Source organism: Stegodyphus dumicola, chromosome 6, assembly GCF_044657685.1.
Source record: "Stegodyphus dumicola isolate Sdum_Otavi_A_Nest chromosome 6, ASM4465768v1".
Lineage (NCBI taxonomy): Eukaryota > Metazoa > Arthropoda > Arachnida > Araneae > Eresidae > Stegodyphus > Stegodyphus dumicola.
The window spans coordinates 49,489,605-49,502,397 of record NC_140773.1 but is presented as its reverse complement, the minus strand read 5'-3'; the positions used below and the strand labels follow the sequence as shown (position 1 = coordinate 49,502,397).

At 32.0% G+C, this 12,793-nt stretch overlaps 1 protein-coding gene across 3 annotated transcripts in view; it reads left to right on the top strand.

The window, feature by feature from the left end:
• LOC118183998 (uncharacterized) overlaps nt 1–12,793 on the top strand; it is a 153,447-nt gene that overhangs the window by 90,011 nt on the left and 50,643 nt on the right. The gene's annotated exons all lie outside the window — the stretch shown is intronic.

Sequence of the window (12,793 nt, the reverse complement as noted above, 5' to 3'; positions counted from 1 at the left end):
CCTTTATCAACAGCATGTCGCCAAGTTTTGGGAATATTTGACAGCAAATGAAAAATCCTTATTTAAGCGTTTGATATCAAGAACAGAATGATATCAAGAACATTATTTGTTAAAAATTCTCATTTTGTTGTCATTGAAGAAAAAGTAATAGGTAATGTATTCGCAGTTAAATTTGCGTATCAGCTATCATGTAATTAATATTTTTTAACCATCGAAAACGTCTCTTGGCCGCATCAAACGTACATAAATATATGTATATATCCACTCCGTTAACCGGCTCAGTAGTCTCAGTTTCTTTACTCTTATATGTTTGTAAGTTGTTCATTTTTTGCTTTAAAAATTATTGAATTATGTTGTTCTGATCTTCCTGTTAAGGTTTTTATGTCTTTAGTAAATCTGCATGCAATACTTGTAGAGTTATTAAGTCCGGCTAAGCCTAATTATTTTTGCCATGTTTGTTTACATTTCAGACTCGGCAAAATAGGGGATTTGTTGCCAATCTAGAGAAACTAAGCTTCGCAACAACAAAGATAACGCCTTCTTTTATTATTGCGATTTAAATTATGTTTAATCCATTCTGGAATTTATTCAAGGAAATAAGTGTTTAAGATTTATTTCGTAATTTTTTAATATATATATTTTAAGTTTTTATGTATTTTTGCCTTGTCGGGAAGTGAAAATTGAATTAATTGAATGAGAAATACTAAATCGTCTGTGAAAAACTGTTTCTTTTTTGTTTTGTTTGCTTAATTTCTTTTATACATCATTCTAGCTTTATTATAGTATTTGAATAGAACATGTGGCAACGATTAGATAATTCTTTAAATGATATAAATTTTGTGCATTCTGAGTTATAATATGAACGAAATATAATACTGTTAAGTGAACCTAGCACCAGAGTGTCGCTATGGTAAACAAATAGAGTGAATTTTAAAGAATACATTTATTCTATTGTGGTTTATGCGCTGTCGGCGAAGTAGATTTAAATCAATCCAATAAGTTTAAATGAAATGCAAGAAAAAATGCATATAATTTAATATTCCGTACAAGGAAGTCATGTGGTGTACACATCAGATTTTTCTTTAAAAAAAAAGCTTCTGTTTAATATTAATGAAATTAAGTTCTGAGTTAAAATAGTTAATGGATTTTTAGGTTATGATTCGAATGGCGACAATTCAAACTGCGAATTTTTTTTCGTAAAAGTCTCGTAAAGTTTGCATATTTCACCTCTATTTCATAACAGTAATCAGAAGAAGAAAACGTGTAGTGATGGATGCTATTGAACGCTTTTAGTACCTATTTTGCTTCTAGCGAATTTCATGGTGGCTAGTTGAAGGAAACTTCATTTTATAAGCTTGCAATCTTGAATATTTTAGTAAACTTTATCTACAGCTTGTAACGTTACGTAATTCTTGATTCGTCGTAAGTAATGAGGCGAATTTAAGTAGAAAACCTTTTATCTTTAAATGAATGACTATTATCCTTTGTTTGCATTATAATTTGAGAAGTTTTGGTCGTTCTGAGTTGACAGCAATGCTTTCGCTTAGTCTAACGCTGCGCCAAATAGGATTTAACCAAAATCCCGTGGAGTGTTTGAATAAATAGTCATGCGCTTCCGCGCATGCATTTTTGGAATGTAACGCAGATTTCATCCTGAGCGCATACTGTTGCCGGACGTAAATTATTTATGATAATCCGTATAATATACTGCTCAGATACACTTCTGCTTTACATAGTTGCGCGATGGGGAAGATGTGATAAGAAATGTTGGTTCAGGCTGCAAGCTAAATAAGACTAACTGCATTAATTATATTAAAAACCTAGAAGCAGTTTCAGCGTTAAGCGATTAAATGTTATGAACTGCAACTGAAAAAACACAGCAGTTTACTTCAGAGTGGTTGCATATGAACATTTCTAAGGTACGTTAATTCATATGCTTGAATATTCAAACAAGTATACTGCAAAGCTTCTGTAGGCTCTCATTCAAAAAGCATAACCATAGTTCTAGACGTGATTGTTCAGCCCACCCGAGTTTTTATGCTTATTTGCGTATCTTAATCAGGACAAGCATATCGGATTAATGTTGCAACGTGTTTCATGTGCTTAAAATGCAGATTTTTCTTGCTACGAGCAAGAGACACGTATCAAATACTCTGCAATGTTTGTGGAAGACACTGTGTAGGACGAGCAAAACTTCAGAGCCACTGGATTATTAAAGAAAAAGAAGTTTTTTTTTTTTTTTTTTTTTTTTTTTTTTTTTTTTTTCTTTTCTTCATCCGTGGTATGCTTTCTGAACTCGTGTCATGCTGCTGCAGAAGTTTCAGAATTACTTGGAGACGTCGGAGATTTGCTCAGCTGTATTGATTTACTTCGCAGTGTTCAAATATTTGTAGTTCTTAGTCAGTTACACCCACTGTCTTTAATATTTTTGCCATTACCTCCTAGGTTTTCCTATTTTAGATCAAACTGTTGCTTTCTTTCTCAGTTTTAGATTGCCATTGTCGTGGTCATTTATAGTTCATAACATTACGTCCACCAGCTGCCGAGCGGTGAAGTCGCTGAACACTGGTAGTTGAATTTATCTTTGACTTCAGCGAAAGTGTCGGGTGCATGGGCGTTTTTATGGTTTTCCCTGTGTGTAACGTGTATACGAGGCAGTTTCTCTTAGAAAGCCCTCCACGAAGTCATCCTACTTAAGCAGATAGCCCTCAATTTCTTTGCCATATTAAAATATTGCATTTCGGAAGTATTTTAGTAGAGAACAAATTTTCTGGCATGTAAAACGACCTCACGAACTTGGAGGTATTTTAATGAGCAATTTAACCAGGTAATCTAAGTTTAATACTTCGAGATAACACTAAATAAATATGGGTACTATTCGGTTTTGAGGGCCGGAAAAAATCGCCAAACTATTCTTGATGCCAGTGCTGCCAAAAATAATTGCGACAACCCTAACTAAATATGTTTTCGTCTTAATGTAAAGATTAAAGAATAAGCAATAAATTGTTTTAAAATATTTGTAAATGGGTACTATTCCGTTTTGAGGACCGTAAAAAATTGTAGCAAAAGCGCCAAATCTAGCAAACGCGCCCATTTAACAGCGCGCCAAATCTTGCGTATGCGATGATTTCAGATTGCATAAGTTTATATAGTTCTATATTTCTTAAGACGCCATTGAAATACTAGTTTAATTTTTAAAGCCTTTTTTGATTTTAAATCCTTTTTTAATATCGTATGGATTTAACAATTTGGGAATTGCCCACGACGAAAAGTCGGCTATAGAATTTTGGGTAAAGTGCAGAATCACCCACTGTTTGACGCGTTTTTAAGAATTGCACATACTCGGTATCCATGTGCACATCGACCTATTTTCACTTTAAAAAAAAAAAAAAAAAAAAAAACAGAATTGCACAAAAATGGCACTGCGCACACACCCTTGACTTTATCTATGTACACATCGACACATATATTTTCACTTACAAAGTAAAAGAAAATTGACAAAAATTCAATTGTTTTTACCCTTGTAAAATGCGGCAAACAAATAAGTGGGCAATTCTGCACTTTACCGAGAATATTTTGAAAGAAAAGGCCTCCATTCATTATAGAAAATTACGTTTGAACAACCAACGAGATGAAATTATGCTTTAGCGATAAGTCGGTAGCGAAATAGCGAGGCAGGCATCCACTCAGCAATGTTTAGCAATTTTCATTATAAATTATAATAATGATCTAGAATAGTTATTTACTCTTATGCTTCCCTTCAGTCATGTTTAGCCTTTTTCATATAAATTATATTAATAAAAAAGTGTTACATGAAATTAACACTTTCGTCTAAATTAAAACACCAATCTTAGATAGTTATTTACTATTATACTTCCTTTCTTGCCTCAATTATTAGGGTTGCCGCAATGATTTTTGGCAGCATTGGCATCAACAATAGTTTGGCGATCTTTACGGTCCTCGAAACGGAATAGTACCTGTAAATGTTATGTATGCATATGTAAGTGGATTTTTGTGATGTAAAAATCATCATAATTTCGGACAGGTACTGTAATCGTACCGCAGTTTTTTTAATTTTTCTATGTTGCGAACTCATATTTTTCTTATAATCGTTAAATCGTGAAGTAACCAATTTATTGCCGAGGGGAAAAAATTTTTTTTATTCATTTCTTTTATTATTTTCTGATAAAAAGCTGTACTGCTAAGCAAATATACAGAATTATGTAATCGTCGGGATCAATATTGCTTACCTAAATAACCAAATCGTATATTTTTCCTTGTAATTTTCGCTGTTTTAGTAAAATTCCAGTTTTTAATTATGATTTAAAATGTTCATGTTATTAAAAAAATAATCACTTACGTAGCCTTAAAGAAGCGAAGATGTCTGAAAGCCCGAGTGCCCGCTAATAATTTTAGAAAAACTGTAATTAAGTGAACAAAAATTGTAATTAAGTGAAAAAGGACAAAATTACTTTGCTTGCAACTTAAAATTGGCGGTAATGCTTTTAATATGTAAAAGATTTAATTATCGGTCGGTTGATTTCTCAAGCTTAAAGGCGGATAGTAGTTAAAAAGGAAGAATGTCTGCCATTCTTGCATCCCCCTTTTTTATGTGTGTAAAATTCCGTTTTATACTACAATGGTCGTTCCTTTATGAGTATGGTATATTTCATCCATTACTTGAATTTGAAATTTTTAATCTAAATTCCTTCCGACCATTTATAATATATAACGGGACAATTTAAATCCCAATACAAATCTAATGCACAGAGATTTCCATTGTGCCGTAGAACATAATTTAAGCCTAAGTCATTTATTAAATACAGCGGATTTCTTAGAAGCCATCGTATGGTAAGCGCACACTGTCCAATAAAATATGTCTCTGAACTATTCATTCGAACCCTGCTGTGTATTGGAGCTTGAGAACAATTCAAGCGAGCGAGTTACTTGTTGCTGCAAAAACCACTTATGTCCTATATATATATACAGCGTCTTGAAACTTCGCCTGTAATTGAAATAATTTCATGGTGTTAGATTTGTGACAGGTTTCTATGCGAAATGAATAATATTACGATCAAATGTTGAATGAATAGTGTTTTATTTGAACCAGTGAAGCGGCAGATTGTGGGATCAAGGCACGCGTCTTTTTTGACTAAACGTTTCGTCGACCTACATAAGGTGATGCGTTTTTTGTTATGGTTAAAGATGCGACAAATTTGTCGCAATGTAGATACCATTATGATAACAAGACTAACGTTGGTCGTTTGGTAGTGTGACGCCCGTGTCGTTGGCCCAGTAACCTGGAAAAGGAAAAGAAGTATTCAAATTAAACTCTAGCGTCATTGAATGATGGCCACAAATATGCAAGTGACACCATTCGTCATTTTTTATGAGCGCAGAATTGTGTAGTGTTCTATGCGGATGTGGGCATGTGACTTACTAATGTGTTTGTAGCCACGTGCGCTAATATTAGTCTTGGCATGGCCGGGAAAAGAAGACTCATTTCGAGCGAAGCGCAGGGTAATCCAGACAGAATAATCAGATTAAAAATTTTTGTAGTTGTAAAATTTTAATAAAATAAGTGCTTATGAATAGTGTTTGCGAAGTGAATAAAATTATCGTAGTTTTAAAAGTTAACAAAATAAAGTGATAAATGTTGGGGAAAACTGTCATAGAACATTATAAAGGAGCTGTTTGTCATTTAAAAAGTTTTTTTGAGAAATGTTAAAATTGCGTCTAAACAGCAGAAAGCTTTTTATGTATTATCGTTTGTGCATCGGTCGGCAGCAGTGGAACATATGGTTTGGTTATCCGGCCTCCTAATTCTTCACGTATTTCTTTTGCGCTATCATCAGTCGCCCATAAGACTAACTTAGAAAACGCATTTCTGTTTTAGAAAAGGTTATCATTGTCATATAGGAACGCGTTTCGCAGAAATTTTCATATCTTCTTGGCATTATAGTTATAAGTAAAGGAAATTATATCAAACACACGTTAATAAAATTTAGATATTTTTCCATATGATTTCATGTTTTTAATTTCTAAAAGTATGCAAATTTAAAATCGGATGATCCTTTCTTAGTAACCTTGCTTATTATTTCCCTGTTCCATATATCGCAGTGTCGGATTTATCCGAATTTTTCTGAAACTGCATATTATTAATAATCCAGATGTGGATGCAAGTGTAGCAACAATGCTCTAATTGTTTGTGTATCGAAGTAACACAGTGTCTTCGAAATAAGCCCTTAATTAATTTTGAAGTTAAAATATGTGGATACCATTCAAGCGATGCAGTTATCTTTAACATAAAATTAAATTTTACAAACGAGAGCAATTTATGTATGATCATTAATGAATTTTTCTGAAGATATGTTATAAATCTGATAGATGTTTATATAATATTTCATAAAAATGTTTTACAACGTATCGTTTAGGGCATAAAATTTGTATAAACGTACTTAATGTTATTTTGACTTACTCGCAGATAAACGATTGCATATATTCATTTCTATGCTCCTTTTATATTCTGTACTTTGTGTTATGTATTCTGGATTCCTGTGTAACCAGAGAAAATAAGAGCCTCCACCACATATCTGACTGAATGATAGTGAATGACTTTTGAAATTAACATCATTCGTGAAATGGACCATGACTTCGCTGATATCACCCCCCTCCCCTGTAAAGATCCCGTAAATACTTTTCTTTTATTATAACTTTTAGGGAAGGTCTAACTGATATAATTCTCGTCTTGCAGTTTATTTGTAACTACTTCCAACGTTGTAGTAAAAATGCGGCGGTGTGGTTTTCGAATTTTTTTTTTTTTTTTTAAATGTAAATGAAGTGTTCGATCGAAATCGTGCTGTTTTATTAATTTCTTTCTAAAGTTTGTTTCCTTTTGGGGTTTGGAAATCATATAAAAAAAGTTACGTAGTGAGAGTTAAAATATAGAATGAGATTCAAACGAGAGAACTAATGTGCAAAAATTATTAGTTTTCGTAATTCAGACCATGAAAAAATTTTCTGGCGAACATAAGTATCATTCAGGTATACATAGTATTTTGGTTTCCCAAGAGTTTTTTATATTCAGACTGCAGATTCTTGCAAAATTAGTTCTCGTCTTGCAGTTTATTTGTAACTACTTCCAACGTTGTAGTAAAAACGCGGCGGTGTGGTTTTCGACTTTTTTTTTTAATGTAAATGAAGTGTTGGATCGAAATCGGGCTGTTTTATTAATTTCTTTCTAAAGTTTGTTTCCTTTTGGGGTTTGGAAATCATGTAAGAAAAGTCACGTAGTGAGAGTTAAAATATAGAATGAGATTCAAACGAGAGAACTAATGTGCAAAAATTATTAGTTTTCGTAATTCAGACTATGAAAAAATTTTCTGGTGAACGTAAGTATCATTCAGGTATATATAGTATTTTGGTTTCCCAAGAGTTTTTTATATTCAGACTGCAGATTCTTGCAAAATTAGTTGGCATCAAAGTTTCATGATGAGCTAAGTATGATAGCTATTAACATCCATCTAGCTTTCCGTTATTAAGTCTATAAACAGGTGGTAAGAGTTGACTGATAAGAAATGGGTCGCAAAAGCGTTTGAAAAGCCTGTCAATTTCTCGACCTTGCAATGATCATGAATTTTGTTAAAAAAATAACGTCCGGCAATCTTTTCAGTTGTGAAGTACGTTTACATATAGGCAGATGCTTAAAATAGATGAACATCTATTCGTATTCGAATCTTGCGAAAGAACTACTTGTGTATATATTTTCTTGGTTTTCCCCCATGTGTAAGGTGAACGCCTCCGTGACTCCTTAGGTAGATCCTTTTATTTCAATGCCTTCATATAGATAAACAGGTCTGAAATTGCTAAATTTGATCAGGCTTTAAGATAACGTCCATTTTATCGAGGAATTGCCCTTGTTCTGCCTATCAAAAGTTATGAAATTCCTCTTGTATATGGACATTCGGGGAAAGCGCAGCCACGTGTGGGCTCGCTTCGCATACTGCGTTCGTCTGAATCACTCATTTTGTTAGCCATATATTTTAATGCGAAATACTTCACCGAACTGCACGTCATGTAAGTATCTTCGCATTAATACACGATGTTTGCTAGTGTTTATAGAAGGCCGTAAAATTACTTCATGCAATATACATATTCCTTTGCATATATGCAAACCAGAAGATCGGTGAAGTGTTTATTCTATCGTTCTACTTCTTTTTACGCACGCCAGTATTTGGGGCGAGTCGCTTTTACCATGGTTTTGAAATTCAGATGCGCCCAAATTCAATTTATAGCGCTGTAGAAATTGGATGGTTGGCTCGCCTCTCCCGTTTTCTGGGAAATCAATACGAAAGCGGGTGTTAGAGATGGATGGATGTATGTGTGTATATATTTGGGAGGGAGAGTCAGTATGTGTAGCCAAATTCTCCCCGAAGGAATATCGATCGTTTTTGGTTGGCAGGCTTCTCCGAAAAGCAGTTCTCGATTATTTAGATGACTGCGGTAACCGCGGAAACAAATTGTAGATCATCTCCCGAGAGCTAGGCGAATCGTTTGAGCAGAAAGGGGGGAATCCAAACTCTCCCACCCTTTGTTTTAAAAGACAAGAGGCAGTGGCAGATAGAAGGGAACGTTTTAACCGTCGAATAATCTGCTGCTGAAGAAATCTGACTATGAAATGGAATATGATAGTTTCTTCGCACATTTCTTCCTAATGATGGTTGTATGGGTGGCTAACTTTTCAATATTTATGATCAAATTTTTAAAACTAACCGCAACATATATTTTGTTGCTAAGAATATCACGTTATGTGAAGCATTTATTACGTTTTATATAATTATAATTATTCAGGCGCGTACGCATATGTAGGCATTGATGCGCTGTTTAGCACTCGTTTTATTACGCAGATACAGGGCATTAAATTGTCGAACATATTTAGACCATTCAAAGTTCTTTACATATTTTTGTAATTTTTTTTATATATATATGTATATATATATATATATTTGTGATGCACTTTTAAAATGGTGAAAAACCTTTCAGCTTCAAACTGTCTTTTCCAAAGCTATAGCAATTAATTAAATTTCATAGATGTAGTCTGTAATCCATGCAGATGAGGGTATAAAATGAAATTCTTATAAGTGTGGGTTTTTTTTTATTTTATTTTATTTTTTTTTTATTTTATTTATTTATTTATTTTATTTTATTTATTTATTTATTTTTTATTTTTTTTTTTTTGTACAAAGTAAAAAGGAAGTATTGTAATCGCGAAAAGCTTCAGGCAGCATATTTCAACGAAAATATCCACTTTGACCGCTTTCGAATGCAATTTAACGATGTTTTCGCGTGATACCTGTACGTAAGGACAGAAAAAGACTCTTTTTCTTAAAAAAAAAAAAAAAAAAACTTAAAAAACTGCTTTAAAATGAATTCTGAAGAGAATTTTTCATGGCATCTGTACGAATGTACGTATCTCGCATAACTCAAAAACAAGTAGCCTCAGAACGTTCAAATTTTGTATATAGGACTACTATAACATGTAGATGTGCACCTTGTATTTTGGTTTCGATTGGCCGCGCCAAACGTATATAAATATATTTATATATATATCCACTCAGTTACCCGGCTCAGTGATCTCAGATTCTTTACTCTTAGTTTGTAAATTGTACATTTTTTGCTTTAAAAATGATTGTAATTATTATGTTGTTTTTATCTTCCGGTTAAGGTTTTTATGCCTTTAGTAAATCTGTGTGCAATATTTTTAGAATTATCAGCAATTTTAAAGTTGTTTAATTGCCGCTAAGCCTATTTTGATGGCGGCCATTGCTTGTTTACATTTGAAACAGCTGAGTACTGAATTTGTTGCCAATCTAGAGAAACGTAGCTACACAACAACAAAGATAAATGCCTTCATTTATTATTGCGATTTAAATCATGCTTAATCCTTTCTGGAATTTTTTCGAGGAAATAAGTGTTTAAGATTTACTTAATTTTTAATAATTAGTAATTTTTAGTAGAGAGATATTTTGCGTTTTTATGTATTTTTGCTTTGTCGCGAAGTGAGAACTGAATTAATTGAATGAGAAATACTCAATCATCTGTGAAAAAAACTGTTTCTTTTTTGTTTTCTTTGCTTAATTTCTTTTATATATCGTTCTAGCTTTATTATAGTACTTGAATAGAACATGTGGCAGCGATTAGATAATTCTTTAAATGATACAAATTTTGTGCATTCTGAGTTATAATATGAACGAAATATAATATAATGTTAAGTGAACCTAGCGCCAGAGTGTCGCTATGGTAAACAAATAGAGTGAATTTTAAAGAATGCACTTATTCTATTGTGGTTTATGCGCTGTCGCCGAAGTAGATATAATTAAATCCAATAAGTTTAAACAAAATGCAAGAAAAAATGCGTATAATTTAATATTCCATACAAGGAAGTCATGTGGTGTTCACATCAGATTTTTTAATAAAGTTTTCCATTTTGTCTGTCATATATTCTGGTTTCATTCAATGTTGTGAATGTAGAAAGAAGATTGAATTAAGTTCTTATGTATGTTTGTTTTCTAGTTTCCTGTGAATTATTATTTTTGTTTCCAAATGGTGTGTTTGCCATTCAGAATTTCAACATGTTTTACATAAAATGCTATAATGCAGCATTATTGTAAGAGAAGAAATTTTCACATTTGACAAAAAAGTATCACAGTATGCAAAAACATTCTGAAAATATGAAATGATTATTTCTAGTATGGAAGAACTGTACAGATTTTATTTACATTAATGAAACCATCAAATAAAAGAATAATTTCTTCTAGTCACATCTTCTATTAGTTTCTAGTCTTACATCTCATTCCATTTCCTGTAAATTACTTACTTCCTGTAATTTACTTTTGCTGTAGTGTTGATATTGTGATGTTAAAAATGATTTCAGCAAAGTATCTTTGTTTTCCTATAACTAATCTGATGAATTTGGAATGTTTTACATTATATCGTGGAACATTCTGAAAAAATGACTTTTTAGTGGGTATAATAATAATTATATCTATTTCTAGTGATTTTTCTTACCTTGAAACACTGTTTATCTGTTTTTCAAGGGACTGTTCAGAAACGATGTATATATGTGAAAAACTTGTAAAGCAAATTTTAATTTAAGATGGGAAATGTATACATGCAAAATTTTATTATCATGCCTTCAATCTGTTTAAAATATTAATTATATTCAAACAAATTTAAAATTAATATTATATTAAATCATTTTTAAAATATAATAATTGTTATATTTTAAAATGATGTTAATGTAAATTTAATATTTTTAAAATTATAAGAATGCAACTTTCTCTATGTAGTTACATAATTTTTTTTTAAAGACGTATTTTCATTGGAATTACCTTACTTATTCAAAGTAAGTTTTTTCCCCAAGAATATGTTTAAGGCAAATTTTATTTTAATTTATTTATTTATTTATTATTGTTATTATTAAGGAAAAAGTCTTTCTCAGTTGATGTGTCTTTTGATTTTGAATCTTAAGCAAAGTGCTAAATTCAGTTCTTGATTATTATACACAATAAAATTTCTGTGGATAGGTGGATGCAGGAGATAGCATTTAGAAAAGAAGCTGGAATTATTTCTTCATTTTCTTCATCATCTCTGCTATTGTAAATGTTCATATGATAAAATGTTTTTAGTCAGTTCTTAAACTGGGTCATTACATTGACATCATGTGTCAAACTGGCATCATTACATTGGCATCGCAGTTTACATATTCCTCAATTATAATGTCTAATCCCAATAGTTTCCAGACATCTTGTTTTCTTTCTTCATCCTGAATACTTTCACTTGACTCTGGGCAGTAGCGTAGCTAGGGTGGGGCAAGGGGGAAAATCTGTTCCCGGGCGCAGCATTCAGGGGGCACAAATTTGATGTTACGAAATGTTAAAATGAAATGCTTTCCATTCTTGGCACACAGAAAGGGGCGGAAATTCTTCAGTTGTCCCCGGGCGCTGAAAACCCTAGCTATGTCTCTGAATTTTGGTTCAAAAATTCCCTTTAATGAAGCAATTTGTAATTGTTTATGGTTTTACTTAAGTTCAGGCAAGTGAAATTGTATTCGTAGCCTCAAGAATATTTAAATTTTTCTGTGTATTTCCTGCAATTACATTCTGAAGGTTTATTTGAACTAATCTTTGCCTGTAGAACATTTTCAAATTCTTAATGACACCAAAATCTAAAGGTTGTACTACACTAATGTTAATTTGATAGCTTTCACATTCTGAAAGTAATCTGTCATTTGAGAGTGGATTGTGCACTTATCCATAAAAAGTAAAATTTTATCTATTTGTCTTCTCTTAGTTTTATCTACTTTCTTGAGTCATTCTATAAAAATGCTTACAAATAAGAAAACTGTGAGAAGCTCATGTTAAGTGTAATATGAATAATTTATTTAAAATTCTGACGTGTGAAATATTTACTGAAATTTATAATTTTTTTCGTGGTTAATTTTGAGAAAGCACTTGAGGGTTGTGCATCTTGAAAAAGAGGGTTGTATGGAAAACCTTTCTAATCAAAGGTTATTGATATTTAAGCATGCGTAAAGAAAAAAAAAATAATAATACAATTAACCCATTCCTTTTCCAGGAATCAAACGCGAGATAAATTACCTCGTAAAGTGGTGGTGTTCAGTTAGTTTAATATGTAAAATTATTTTTGCCAAGAATTAATAGTAATTCTGAATTCTGATATCCTTAGTTATTTAACTTTAAACAAATGTCCCCTTTTTAACAATAATAATTCA